The sequence below is a fragment of the Hydra vulgaris genome, chromosome 07 (genome assembly GCF_038396675.1).
Source record: "Hydra vulgaris chromosome 07, alternate assembly HydraT2T_AEP".
Lineage (NCBI taxonomy): Eukaryota > Metazoa > Cnidaria > Hydrozoa > Anthoathecata > Hydridae > Hydra > Hydra vulgaris.
In genome coordinates, this window is record NC_088926.1 from 31,377,501 (window position 1) to 31,393,879 (window position 16,379).

The window sequence follows — 16,379 nt, forward strand, 5'->3', positions numbered from 1 at the left end:
GGTTTTAACTGGTTTCCATCTTATGAACAAAGTACATTATATGATTTAAATTGATGGTTTATAGTTACAACTATTCAAGTAAGTTTAATTTAGTTAATTCATGCATATACGTATATATATATATATACATATATATATATATATATATATATATATATATATATATATATATATATATATGTATATACGTGTATATATATGTATATATAGATATATATATATATATATATATATATATATATATATATATATATATATATATATATATATATATATATATATATATATATATATATATATATATATATATATATATATATATATATATATATATATATATATATATATATATGTATATATATATTATATATATATATATATATTTATATATATATATATACATGTATAGCATTAATATTTTTAATAAATTTAGAACTCTAACAATAAAAAAAAAATTATTTACAATGGAATCTACATAACTTCAAAAATTTGATTGTAATCAAGAAAAAAAAAATTTATAATTTTTTTTAAATCATTGTAAAAGTAACTCTTTTAAATGAAATGAGCTATTTTACAATTATTTTAGATTTCAAAATTGCCCATATATATTTTTAACAGGGTTAAGGTCTGGACTTTGTGGCGGCCATTTAAGGATGTTAGCTTTACTTTTTTTTTAGGAACTGTTGTGTCGCTTTGCATGTGTGTTTAGGGTCGTTGTCATGGTGAAAAAAAAATTTGCGATCAATTCTTAAACGGATTGACATAAATTTTTTTAAAGCCAATTAACATACAACTTTCCTGTCATTATACATTCAACATTCACCAGTCGTCCCACACTATTTGAACCAAAACATCCCCGAGCCATAGGCGAACCACCTCCATGCTAGACTGTTTTTGTAAGATTTCTATCTAAGAGTGCATCACAAGGTCTGTGCCAAACTCTTTGTCGTTTTTAAGCCAAGTATTTGACATTTATTCTTATCATTCCTTAACACTAAGTTCCACAATGCCTCACACTTGTTAATATGCAGTTTTGCAAATGCTAAAAGTTTTTCTTTGCTTATACGACTAATGAGGGGTTTACTTTTCTGGAGAAGGTTTATTTAAACCACCTAAATTATTAAACCACTTAAATTAAGTCTTCTCTGTACAGTTCGATAGGAAACATTTAATTTAAGATTTTCACTAATCTGCCTTATTTTATTGTTGAATTTTTTTAGGTTATTGTTGAATTTTTTTTTTATCAGTGCAATTAGGATATTTGTTATTGTTGAAGTCTTAATGGGGCGACCAAGTCTTTTCTGATTTTCAGCAGAACCAGTTGTTTCATACTTTATACACATCTTCCTAACACCACTTACTGATATTTGATATTTTTCATCACATTGCTTGTAGGTTAAGCCCTTTTTTCGATCAAAAGTGACCCAAGATCTGATGTCCAATGAATAATTTTGATGATAAACCATTATTATTATTTTAACTTTTTTTAAAAATAAATTCCAAAAAATATAGTTTAAAATGCTTATTGTTAATAACTTTAACAAAATATTTTTGATGTTAATACTTTTAAGTAAATAGTTATTGACAAAGCATTATATTTCATAATAAAAATGTAGATGTTTCTTACTTTTGTCACATTTATTTTAGACAGAAAAACTGTAAGTTAGCAAAGTTCATTTAATAGAGTTACTTTTGCATTGAGTTAAAAAGAGTTATAAATGTTTTTTTTTTCTCTCTGGAATCAAATTTAAAAAAAAACTTAAAACTTTTGCAGTTATATAGATTCTGACGTAAATAATATTGTATATATTTATATATATATATATATATATATATATACAAAATTATATAATTTTGTATATATATATATATATATATATATATATACAAAATTATATAATTTTGTAAATATATATATACAAAGTTATATAATTTTGTATATATATATATATATACAAAATTATATAATTTTGTTATATATATATATATATATATATATATATATATATATATATATATATATATATATATATATATATACAAAATTATATAATTTTGTGTATATATATATATATATAATTTTGTATATTAGTAGTAGAAAATCACTTAATATACATACAAAATATATACAATATATACAAATTTATATATACAAAATTATATAATTTTTATATAATTTTGTACTAATATAATTGCTCTGTTCTTTTAAGAACATTGAGCACTCTATTGTGTAGAATACTTTTTAAAGTTGTTTAAATATATATAATTTTGTATATATATATATATATATTTATATATATATACAAAATTATATAATTTTGTATATATATATATATATATATATATATATATATATATATCAAAATTATTTTTGGATATAAATATATATATATATATATATATATATATATACTATATATATATATATATATATATATATATATATATATATATATATATATATATATTATATATATATATATATATATATATATATTATATATATATACAGTAAATTCCCGGTTATTCGAACCTCCAAGGGGTATAAGAATTTATTTCGAATAACCTGAAACTCGAATAACTGAATATGCTCTTTAAAATGACCTACTTTAAGTTTCTTTCAAATTTTAATAAAAGTAGAAAGTAAAAAAGAAAAAGACCCTTGGAATTTGGTGCTACTTCAGTTTTATCCTTGTAAAATAATAAATATTTTACAATTCATTGAAAATATAGTCCATTTTTTATTTATTTTTTGTTCCTTAAATGTGTTTTTTTATCTTCAAGGGGAGCAAAAATTGTTTCGAATAACTGAAATTTTAAACAACTGCAGGTTCGAATAACTGCATTTCTGCATAACAGCATTTGCATGAGTTTGTTAAAGAAAACTCAAAGGAAATAAAAATTGCTTTGAATAAGCAGACAATTTTAATAAGTGCCATTTTGTATAACCGGGAGTTTACTGTATAATAAATAAATAAATATGTATATATATAAACTTTAACTAAAATGAGTGACTGGACATTGTTAACTATTTTATAACCGAAAGTGGTCCTAAATCAGCGGCTTTTCGAACTTTAGTTTTGACTGAATCCATTAGGTTGAAAAAGTAGTCTGGATCAAACTCTTTCAACTTTAATCAAATTCTATTCTTAAGGTGGTCAAGATTTTTCGCAGTAAATCCATTTCCATAAACTTTTGCTTTTAAATGTGCCCAAAAATTTTCAATTGGCCTTAACTGCGGTACATTTGGGGGGTTATCTTTAGCGTCGACAAAGTTAATACCTAAAGTGTTGTAAGTTTCTAATGTGTGTTTTGCATAATGACATCTCGCTCCGTCAGGCCAAAATAAAATTTTCATGTTTTGATGCTTGGAATTTATAAATGGAAGAAGTGTTTTTGTAATACATTCTTTAGAATAAGTTTTTGCATCAAGTGCACAGTTTTTTACAGCAAAATAAGGCAATGAATGACCAAAACGACTGATTGCAATCCAAACGAGAACTTTTCCGTCAAACTTTTTTTTGAAGTTGAATTTAATGTTATGATCAGTTTGAGAACTATCCTTTGTATAGTAGCCAGAGTTTTGTGAACAATTTGCACCATTTACACAGAAATAAGATTCATCGTCCATGATGATTTCAAACTCATTTGATGGCTTGAAAAAAGTTTTTGAAAGTTTTAATAAGTTTTTCTTTTGTTTAATTTCTTGCTTTTCTATTGTTTTTAGTGCATTTTTTCTTTTGGTATACTTTAGTCCATGCATACTTAATAATCTATTTACGTATGAAACGCTTATCTTATATTTTAGTGCCAATTTTCTTTGCGAAATCCCGATTCTCTCTTCTGCTCTTGCAATCAGGGACTCTCTCTTTTCTGGTGTAATTTTAAAAGGTTTTCTGCCACAACCGATTTTTCTATTCATTGGCAAATTATTTTCAGACCTTTTAATTATGTCATAAATTGTAGATTTAGCGATTCCCATTTTCTTAAAATGATTCACTGTAAATTTCTTTCCACTGTTTATGTTTTGTTTATAAAAATTTCCAATCACATTTCTAACATCGTTCTCTTTTAGATGCTCCATGTTTATTTGAATTAATTATTTAAACTCAATTTTGCCACAAAATGAAACTGTTGTTGTTGACCGATTAAATTTAAAAATTTCGAATCGAAAATTCGAAATTTAGAACAATTTGTGTACATTTGAAATCAGTCCGGATTTTTTGTGAACAGACGTTATAATAATAATGATCCATTTATTTAACCATAAAATATGAAAATTTACAATAATATTTATAAACTCACATAAATAAGGTTAGGTGTCACTCATATAGTTAAAAACTAGTCAATGGAGTGATACCTGAACCTATAATTATAAATTATATATATAAATAAGTTATATATATATATATGTATGTATATATATATATATATATATATATATATATATATATATATATATATATATATATATATATATATATATATATATATATATATATATATATATATATATATATAGTATATATATATATATATATATATATATATATATATATATATATATATATATATATATATATATATATATATATGTATATATATATGTATATATATATATATATATGTATATATATATGTATATATATATATATATTTTTACTTTTTAAATTTAATAATAATTATACTAATTTAATAACATTTTTTTTTTACATTTGCTTTCAGACTACTAATGGTACAAGTTTTGTTTTTTGATTTAGATTCTGTATCTCAATGATATCCTGGCCTATCGATACGATATCCTGTTAATTGTATTTTTATATATTGCATAAGTATATATGCAAACACTCACACACATAAATTTTAAAGAAAATATTTATATTTTTATATATATATATCAATAAATTGTATATGTTAAGCTTTTTTATATTTATCATTGTATATTGCTGTTTGTATTAAAAACTGATTTTGGAAATATTGCGAGGGCAGAGTTCAACTTACAATTTAGTTTTATTTGCCAATTCAATATATATTATAGCCACGTTTAATTACGTTTAATAATATTTTGCGATATTTTATAGCGCATTTAAGCGTTGATTCAACGTTATATTTCATCCTTTACTCGACGTCTTTGTGTCACGTTAAATCGACGTTTTACTAACAACGTTACAAATCCTTGCAAAATAGACTACTTTAACAGCGTTTATGCAACGCTTTTTAGGTAACGTTTTTTCAACGCTAAGTTGCGACGTTTATTCAACGCTTTTTATGTAACGCTTTTTCAACGTTTAGTTGCGACGCTTTTGTAACGTCATTTAGTAACGTTTTTTCAACGTTACGCAATAACGTTTAATCAACGTCTATTAAACAGCGTTACATATCTTTGCAAAATCGATTACTTTGTCAACGTTTCCGCAACATCTTTTGCGACCGGTTTTCAACGTTGATTCAACGTTGTCATGTTTGCTGGGGAAAGATGGAATTACGATATGACGAGCTTATTAAGATCACTGAGAGATCTTACAAATATTCCATCAGGAGATACTTTGCTCTTTGCTGGAAAATTGGCACAAAGAATTTTCGGTTTTTGAGGAGATGAAGAAACTTCTGATTCTGATGATTCTGAAGGTCATCAGACTAGCCAGTTTCAATATCTCCTCAAGAAGAGTTAGATCATTTATTGAAAAAGGAAAAAGTTACTCTCATTTCAACAGTAAAGGATGAGTTCATATCAATCATAAAACAAAAAATGAATTAAGAGCATTTTTTAGCAGAAATAAATAATAATAATAATAAAAGTGTGAAAATAAATTCATATTTTTTAACTTTGATTAAAAAATAATATATGTTGTGAGTTACTAATAGGTAAAATAAGATCAAGCCTAGTAAAGATTTTTTGAGCTTGAAAGAACAGTAAAAGGATTTGCATTTTCAGACATATAACATCCTTGACTGTTGAAATAAGAGTACAAATACTAACACAGAATTTTTTTTCTAATTCAGAACATTGTGAATGGAACAGAATATTTTTAAAAATTAGATGAGGCTCTCCTTACAATTAAACCCACGTCCACAGACGTTGATCGTGTTTTTTTAATTTCAACAAACTTTTGCACAAAGCTTCAATCACGCCTTTTGAATGAATCTCTGAATTCACTAGTGTTCCTTTAATTTTACTATAATAAAAAATAATGCTAGAAATCGAACTGTTTTGTTGTAAACTCCATGAAAAGCAGAAAACTGCTGTTAACAGCTGTTTTTTTAAAATGTTTTGTTTTTTTAAACAGAAAACGGCTTTTTTCTGAAACTACCTATTTTGAGAAACCCTAGCCTGAACTCTTCAACCGAAGATTTTTTTATTAAAAAATCTGTATTACATTAACAACATTTTTTCAGGAATGTTTTGTGTTTTCTCCAATTTGTAAATAATTCAATGTGATAGCATGTGTTCTTTTCAAGCAATGATTGTATTATAAAACTTGCTTTTTGGGGACTGCTGGCTCAGCAACTAAATTGGCTGATTTTTTTAAAACCTTTTTTTATTTTGTTTGTATAAATTATATTTTATAAAAATTTGATATCATTTAAAAAAGAAGTTTTTTAAATATGGATGCACCCTAATTTTTAATAATAATATAACAATGGCATTAACAATTGCAATCATCAAGTTAATCAAGTTTATTGTGTTCGTCTCAGAAATAAAAAAGATCTAATTCTTTATTATGTATCCATCCTATTAAATAGTATTATTATAACAACGACATTAACAATTGCAACCAATCAAGTTAATTAAATTGGTATCAGAAATAAAAAAGATCTAATTCTTTATCATCTATCCATCCTATTAAATAGTATTATTATAACAACGACATTAACAATTGCAACCAATCAAGTTAATTAAATTGGTCTCAGAAATAAAAAAGATCTAATTCTTTATCATGTATCCATCCTATTAAATAGTATTATTATAACAACGACATTAACAATTGCAACCAATCAAGTTAATTAAATTGGTATCAGAAATAAAAAAGATCTAATTCTTTATCATCTATCCATCCTATTAAATAGTATTATTATAACAACGACATTAACAATTGCAATCAATCAAGTTATTCAAATTTTAGATACAACCAATTATGTTCATCAAGTTTAAAATAATTTGATGCAAATTTAAATTTTTGCCATATTCATCAATTTAAATAATCTGAAATACATAGTCTGAATTGAAATTAAATTAGTTGGAATTAAGTTGTTATGTTTTGGTTAGTTTGCTTAAACATTTTCTCTAAACATTTTCTCTAAACATTTTCTCTAAACATTTTCTCTAAACATTTTCTCTAAACATTTTCTCTAAACATTTTCTCTAAACATTTTCTCTAAACATTTTCTCTAAACATTTTCTCTAAACATTTTCTCTAAACATTTTCTCTAAACATTTTCTCTAAACATTTTCTCTAAACATTTTCTCTAAACATTTTCTCTAAACATTTTCTCTAAACATTTTCTCTAAACATTTTCTCTAAACATTTTCTCTAAACATTTTCTCTAAACATTTTCTCTAAACATTTTCTCTAAACATTTTCTCTAAACATTTTCTCTAAACATTTTCTCTAAACATTTTCTCTAAACATTTTCTCTAAACATTTTCTCTAAACATTTTCTCTAAACATTTTCTCTAAACATTTTCTCTAAACATTTTCTCTAAACATTTTCTCTAAACATTTTCTCTAAACATTTTCTCTAAACATTTTCTCTAAACATTTTCTCTAAACATTTTCTCTAAACATTTTCTCTAAACATTTTCTCTAAACATTTTCTCTAAACATTTTCTCTAAACATTTTCTCTAAACATTTTCTCTAAACATTTTCTCTAAACATTTTCTCTAAACATTTTCTCTAAACATTTTCTCTAAACATTTTCTCTAAACATTTTCTCTAAACATTTTCTCTAAACATTTTCTCTAAACATTTTCTCTAAACATTTTCTCTAAACATTTTCTCTAAACATTTTCTCTAAACATTTTCTCTAAACATTTTCTCTAAACATTTTCTCTAAACATTTTCTCTAAACATTTTCTCTAAACATTTTCTCTAAACATTTTCTCTAAACATTTTCTCTAAACATTTTCTCTAAACATTTTCTCTAAACATTTTCTCTAAACATTTTCTCTAAACATTTTCTCTAAACATTTTCTCTAAACATTTTCTCTAAACATTTTCTCTAAACATTTTCTCTAAACATTTTCTCTAAACATTTTCTTCATAAAACTTAGTTTAAAATATATAGTTTATTTTGTTTAATCAATTTAAATAGATTTACTATATTTTAATTAATAATTGTATACAAATAATTATTTATTACAAATGCTTATGTTAAATAAACAATGATAAGTAATAACTGTTTATAAATAATAATGAAATTTTTATCTTAAATTTAAAGTTTGTAGCTCAAAACTCAATCCATTGTCTGTTTACCATATTCTCCAATGGAATACGTCTTTAAGTAACAATACTAAATTATTAAATCTTGAGAATGTCACTTTAACTTGTATTGAAATTAATCAGAATCTTCATTTCGATTTTGGTAAAGTTTTAACAATAAGTGGCTTTATGATGCTCAGCAAAAATGTATCTATAAATATTAGAATCCGATATGGAGATATTATTGAAAATATGACGCTAAAACATGAAGCTTCTCGCCATTATTTTAAGTAGTGAAGAGCATTCATAATATTTCTTTAGACATTTTCAACAAATTCTATTCCACATTCTTATACAACATTTTGGTTCAATGACCAAATATTGACAAGATATATTGAAGTAAGACCTGTTACTGAAATCACTTGTATGTATGTTGTGTTTCTTGGATGTAATTCAGGTATGTTTTTCAGGGTGTCTAAACATAAAAATGTTTAAATTTATAATATTAGTAGGAGAATCATTTAATTGCCATATTCGATGTTGAATGAAAATTTCTTGTTTATCTATTTTGCTCATGTTTATAAAAATGTCAGATCATGCAATATATTGTTGTATGTTCATGAAAAATATAAATTGCTAATATTGCTTTTAGCAAATATGAAAAAACTGGGCATAGAAAATAAATCATCCGATATAACTCTAACAGAGTCATCATCCTTTGAAAATGGTACTGGTAATAAAGCAGTACATGGGAGCCTAAATGCTAAGTGTTCACACTGGACATATAATCCTAAAACAGGTTTTAAATATGTAATAATTTAAATATACATACATATATATATATAAATACATATATATATATATATATATATATATATATATATATATATATATATATATATATATATATACATATATATATATTTATATACTTATATACATATATATTTATATATATATATATATTTATATAATTTTTATATATATATATATATATATACATAATTATATATATATTTACATAATTTATATACAACTCTGGAATTAGAAAAAATAACTTCGGCAATAATTTGCTGACCTCAAGCTTTTAAAGGTCAGCAGTTAGTTTGAAACAATTTCCAACTTAAAAAGGTTAGAGATGGTATCTTGATAAAAATACTCATCTTGCGTAGATGTTAACTGCAACCAGCTAAAATCCTCTGTCTCTTGGTTGAGTAAAAGCTAGAGAGGGTGTGGAGATAAAAATTATCATCTTAGATGGCAGATGTTAACTGCATTCAACTACTGTCTTGTAGGAGGCCTCCTAGGCAAAGACCTTACTGGTAAGCCGAATAATTCTGCTAACCACCCTCAAAAACCTACTCATCTATTAGACTGGTGTAGATGTAAACCTGTGCTGCATTATTTCCAGCCTAGGATAATGAATGCTGAATCTACTTAACTCTTCTCATAGGTTTTTACTTGTGCCTGTTTGATAGTTGTTATGCAACTCTTCCTTTTACCTCCTAATGAGGGTAAATCTCTAAAACTTAGTTTAATAGTTCAGAGGTTGACTGGTAGTAAGGTTTACCGAACTCTGTCATAGCTTTTAGAGAGAGATTGATTCCATCAACAGCTGTAAAATATTAGAGCATTAACAGTGCCATGTTGCAAATGGATGGTGTCCCTCTTAATATTTTTGGTGCGCATTGTTGAGGCCACATAAGGAGCCCTATGTTATGACCTTGGGTTAATTAACAGGACTCAGAAAATTGAATAACTCATTGCTTAGGAGGCCATGCTCTATCTATGAATGAATTAAGTTCTCTTTAAACTTAAATCATGCTTAAATTAACCCAAAATATTGAACATAAAAAAACCATCCCTGCAAACTAACTTTTTTAATATATCTTTTATTGATATTTGTGGTCTGTGAAGCAACCTTCCATCAGTTGAATCTTACCTGTTGCAAAATTCACCAGACTTGCTTGCTCTTAGTTAGAGTAATTTAAATTCTGCTATTTCCTCTTCTGATTTTAATGCTGATGGGTACTATCCTTTGATTCGTAAAGACTCTTACTTGAAATAGTCACATACTTGACTTGGGGTATAATCTCTTATTCGTAAATAGTCACATACTTGACTTGGGGGTATAAATACGCCCAAGTCAAGCATGACTTACATCTAAAAGATGTAAGTTCTGTTCAAATATATAGTTTAAACAGAACTTATATCTTTTAGATGTAAGTTCTGTTCAAATTGACCATACCCTCTCTCTTTACCCTTCTGCTAATATTGTTGTTATCGGTGACTTTAATGCTTATCACGCTGAATGGCGTGGCTCTAATGCCACTGACCCTGCTGGTACTAAAGCCAATAACTTCTGTGTTTCTCAATCTCTTTCTCAGTTAATTTTATGAGCCGTTTTCCTGACAACCCTAATCATTTACCTTTACTCCTTTATTTAGGTCTGGTCTCTGATCCTAGCTTGTGTTCGATTTCTCCTTTTTCTTCTATAGGTGGTTCTGACCATGCAATGATTTCTTAATATCTTTTATTTCGTACTTCTTTTTAGGACTCACCCTATCATTGCACCACTTACTACTACCCTAAAGCTGAATGGAATTCTTTTCGTAATTTTCTTTGTGACATTCCTTGGTCAATGTCTTTTCCCTCTCAGCTGAAAAATGTGCGTAATGTCCTGGATTCAGGCATAAATGGAAGCTTTTATTCCTTCTTGTTGGTGTCAAGTCAAGCTGTACTGTTGACTTTTCTATATTAATGAATAGCAACCCTTTCACTGAGCCCTCTTCTTTACGTCTTCTTTGTTTATCATTTATTACTAACTATTCATGGAAACCATATACACAATCATTTGCTATATTAGCATCTGTTAAGGTTGCTTCTCTTTATCGTGCTCACCATTTTCTCTCTCTTGATACAATTCTCTACCTCTACAAATCCCCTATTCATCCCTGTATGGAATACTGTTGTCTTATTTAGGCTGGTTCTTCTAATGATGTTTTTTCTCTTCTAGACAAGATACAAAAACGCATTTTAAACGTAGTTAGACTCGCTTTATCTGATAAGCTTGAGCCTCTTTCCCATCGTTGTATAGTTGCATCTCTTTTCTACAAAAACTCGGTGCTACTCAAAGGAGCTATCATTTCAACTTCCATCAACTAAAACTTATTCTCTTTTGATTTGTTATTCAGCAAATTCTCATTCGTTTACTGTATCCGTTCTAAAAACTTTTATTCGTCTACTTTTTTCCGTGCAATTCAACTCTTTGGAAGTCTCTCTCATCTTCATGTTTTCCTAACTCATACAACCTTCAATTTTTCAAGTCTTCTGTCAACCGTTTCCTTGCTCTATAACTCTATTCTTTTTTTCTAGTAACTCTCTACTTAATAGTGATTGCTTGCAGCCTTGTTTGGAGTAATCAGAATAAAATTAAAATAAAGATATCAGGTTTGAACCCTTTGACTGTTTATGTGCTTTCAAGTAGCACCTCTTCACTCAATTACCTTTTCCTTTGTTTTTTTGCTTCTCAAGACTGCATTTTTTTTGATTTTTGAAATTCTGATCGAATTGACCAATCCCTTTCTCTTTATTCCTCTGCCAATATTGTTAATATAGTTGACCTTAATGCTCATCACACTGAATGGTTTGGCTCTAGCATCTGGCATTTCTCAGCATTTCTCTAAGCAGGTCTCAGGCTAATGACTTTTGTATCTTTGCTGATAATTGTTTCTTTTAAGTAATCTCTTGGTTTATTAGAATATTAATTTTAATATCTAAACAGCATTCCCACAAATATTCTTATAGATTTTAACTATGAATTTTGAAATATTCTTTCTAAACTATTTAATACCTCATTTATAAATGGAGCATTTCCTGATATTTTGAAATTATTTCGCGTTGTTCCAATACTTAAAAATGGCTCTTAACTTCATGCACTAACTACAGACCTATTTCTCTTTTATCTAACATTAGTAAGCTTCTTGAGAAACTTTTGTATTCTAGAGTGTACTCTTTTCTAAACTCATTTAATTGTTTAAATGATTTTTTATTTGGTTTTCATTCAAAACATTTTACTTGCCATTAATAAATACAACAAAAAAATTAGAAAAGCTCTTGATACTGGTCATTTCGTTTGTGGTGTTTTCTACGTCAATGGTATTTAAAAAGCTTTTAATACCGTTGACGTAGTATTTTGATTTCTAAATTAAATCATTATCTAATTTGCAGTATTGTAAATGACTGGTTTCAATCTTATCTTTCAGATCAAAAACAATTTGTAAGTATTAATGGTTTCAATTCTAGTAGTAAATCAGTTTTGTGTGGTGTTCCTCAAGGTTCTGTTCTAGGTCCTCTTTTATCTTTTATCTATGTTAACGACCTAATTAACTCTGTTCACTTCTCTTCAGTTCATCTGTTTGCTGATGATACAAATCTCTTGCACATCAACAAATCATATCATTCTTTATGTAAAAATGTTAATTCGGATCTAAAAGGTATAGTTCACTGGTTAAATGCTAACTTAATACATCTCTAGACAAAAAACTAATTTTTTTCATCTCCAAGAAATAACTATTTCTTTAAAAACGTTGAAATCAAAATTAATAATAAACGGCTATATCCTTTAAGAGTTATTAAATATCTTGGTGTATTAATTATTTACAATCTTTCATGGAACTTTCATATTAATGAACTAAGCAAGAAACTCGAGCTAATGGTTTGCTTTTGATAATTTGTCATTATGTCGATAAAGTTACACTTAAGAATATTTACTATGCATTATTCTCATCTCATCTTAGATATTGTTGCCAAGTTTGGGGTCAAGTTGGAAACTATCACATTAACAAGTTGCTATCGTCTCAGCATCAATCCATTAGAATAATAAACTTTCAACCAATTAAATCAGACACCTCGAAGTCCTTTAAAAAATTTTTCATTCCAACATTTCCAGCGCCAGTAACACAGAAAGTAGACTATTACATTCCTACTCTACTAGAAATATACACAATGGAAAACTAAATTTACCATCTTTTAAAACCCAGAAGTATCGTAAAAATTCTATTGCTTATCAGTGCGTCTGTGAATGGAACAGAAGCCTTGCATGCATATTGAATGAGTACAAAAAACTATATCCTAAAATATCTTTACTCCATCTTAAACAATATCAACTTAAAAAAATTCTGAAAAACTTTTTATTCTAACTTTTAGACTTATTATCCTTACGATTAAAATATTATTTTAATTTTCTTTTTGTCGTTACTACAATTATCATCAGTACTTTTTGTTTATTTTTTTATTTTTTTTACTATTAAAACCTGAAAATTATGATTTCTACATGTTTGTTATAATGTATGTTCTATGTACTTTAATTTATGTGCTTATGGTCCATATGTTTCAATGTATGTCTTTGCTTACTATTACTTATATTATGTTTAAAAATTGGTGTCACTTCTTTGATCAGATTTCTGTATGAGTGACACCATCCTAATAAATCATTAACTTATTATTATAAATAATTTTATGCTCATAACTACCATTATAGTATTTGTTTGTTTTTTTTTTGTAATAATTGTAAACATACTTATTATTACTATTACCATAATTTGTATTAATTTTTTTTTTATCGTATATTATTATAATATATTATTATTATTATTATAATATATTATAATAATATAAGATAAAAAAAATTATTATTGTTATTACTAATTAAAAAATATATATATTATTATTACTATTACTATTATTATTGTTATTATTATTATTACTGTTATTATTGTTATCATTTTTATTATCAAAACTATTATAAAAATGATTTACGTAAAATAAATAGCTTGTTGTTGTTGTTGTTGTTGTTGTTGTTGTTGTTGTTGTTGTTGTTGTTGTTGTTGTTATTGTTGGGATCCATGGTGGTTTTGGGGGTTGGTTCTTTTAATAATGCTCTTTCTTGTGTAGTCCAAAGATGTTAAATATAGGTGAACCATGTCTACCTGCCTAGATTGAACCTGTGTTCCATTATTGTAAGGTTGCATCTTCTTTTTTTTTCTACATTTACTACCAAGGTTGCTTCTCAAATGAGCAGCAACTATGATAGTATCCGTTGTTGCAACATGGTACGTTTTTTGTAGAAAACATTATCTCTTGTTTCATTAACCAAATACCAATTTCTCATGGCTTTTCATTTAGCAAAGTTGTATTCTTTTACTGTGTTTTTTACTTCATACTCTAAAAGCTATTATTTATCTCGTTTGTTTCCTCGCACTTATATACCTTTTCCCAAACTTATACAATTTACAGTTTTTTAAGCCTCTTTAAAAGTTAATTTATTAATCTTTAGTTTATTAATTTTTTTCATTTTTTTTAACATTATTCTTTGTTAATAACATTATTTTTGAAAAATGTTATTTACTTTGTTAATAACATTTTTCATGTTCTTTAACATTATTCTTTGTTGTCTTGTAATTCTCAACTTATATAGTGGTTGCTTGATAACTTAAATAGTGGTTGCTTGCAGCCCTGTTGGGAGTAAATTAGTTGAAAATGATAAAAATACAATCATATTGAATTGGGTGCATTGACTTTATTTGAGTGGTTTTACTTTGACTTAATGTAATATTTTCTTTATGTTTTAAATATTTTTTCTTAACTTTAAGTTGTTTTTTTTATAATTTTTTTTTTGTTATCATTGATTTTAAAATAGCTGAATTTATTTCACTCTTATCATTTTTATACTTTATTTTAATTTTTTTATGGTCTATCTAATTTTAGATCCATCTGTTGTTAAAATTTTACTGCTTCCGCAATATCTAAAGAAAATATAAATTTGACATTGCATCATCCGGAAATTTTCAATGGAATCATCACCAATTACACGGTTGAATATGAAGAGTTTAGTTCATCAAACATTACTTTGCTTTCTTTTTTCGTTTTCAAAATACATTTTGATACACCAACATTTACAACATTCATCAGAAATATGAATTTAAGGTAAGTGAGACCAGTGCTCAAAAAAGCGTCTTTTTTACTTGTTTGTTAATCAAAATAATATTACACCTGAGGTAATTTCTTTTGAAATTATTTTTTGCTTAGTAGCCTTACATTGTTACATTTAAGATTTAAAAATATCTATATATTTTATGTATATATATATATATATATATTTATATATATATATATATATATATATATATATATATATATATATATATATATATATATATATATATATATATATATATATATATATATATATATATATATATATATATACAAGATAACAGCATTAGATTCATATTAATAATGTCGAACTAAAATAAATAGCTGAAGGTATTCAGTACATAAATTTTTTAATACTTTTATTGGTTTTTTGGTAATGACTAAGGTCATTAAGAGAATATTTAAACAAAAAAAGGTAAAAATAAATTTAAAAAAGACGTTTCTGCCGCATTTAGCACAAAAATTTCTTTGTGGGTCCTAACTTTTTCACAAAATAATGTTAAAAAAAAAACTAACACATAATATTTAATCCTTATTTTCATAGGTTCTATTAACTAATTTTCAAAAAAAAAAAAAGATCTTTTTTCTCATGTTCAATTTAATATGTTTGAAAAAAAGGTTATTTTATATCGTAAGAATAAAAATTAGTTTTATTTCAAAATAATATTTTTTTATATTTAGTGGTTCTTAACTTTTATATATATATATATATATATATATATATATATATATATATATATATATATATATATATATATATATATATATATATATATTTATATTTATATTTATATATATATTTATATATATATATTTATATATATATATATATATATATATTTATATTTATATTTATATATATATTTATATATATATATTTATATATATATATATATATATATATATATATATATATATATATATATATATATATATATATATATATATATATATATATATAT

At 25.2% G+C, this 16,379-nt stretch overlaps 1 protein-coding gene and 1 long non-coding RNA gene across 3 annotated transcripts in view; both read left to right on the plus strand.

The window, feature by feature from the left end:
- The window catches only part of LOC136082154 (uncharacterized), a 7,699-nt gene extending 2,699 nt beyond the window's left edge, over window positions 1-5,000 (plus strand). For both annotated transcript variants that reach the window (XR_010639440.1, XR_010639439.1), the window contains 2 exons: window positions 1-78; window positions 4,761-5,000. The exon at window positions 1-78 is cut by the window's left edge and continues 52 nt beyond it. This is a non-coding gene — a long non-coding RNA (uncharacterized LOC136082154). The remainder of the gene's footprint in view (window positions 79-4,760) is intronic.
- The window catches only part of LOC101237339 (receptor-type tyrosine-protein phosphatase delta), a 544,974-nt gene that overhangs the window by 106,212 nt on the left and 422,383 nt on the right, over window positions 1-16,379 (plus strand). The gene's annotated exons all lie outside the window — the stretch shown is intronic.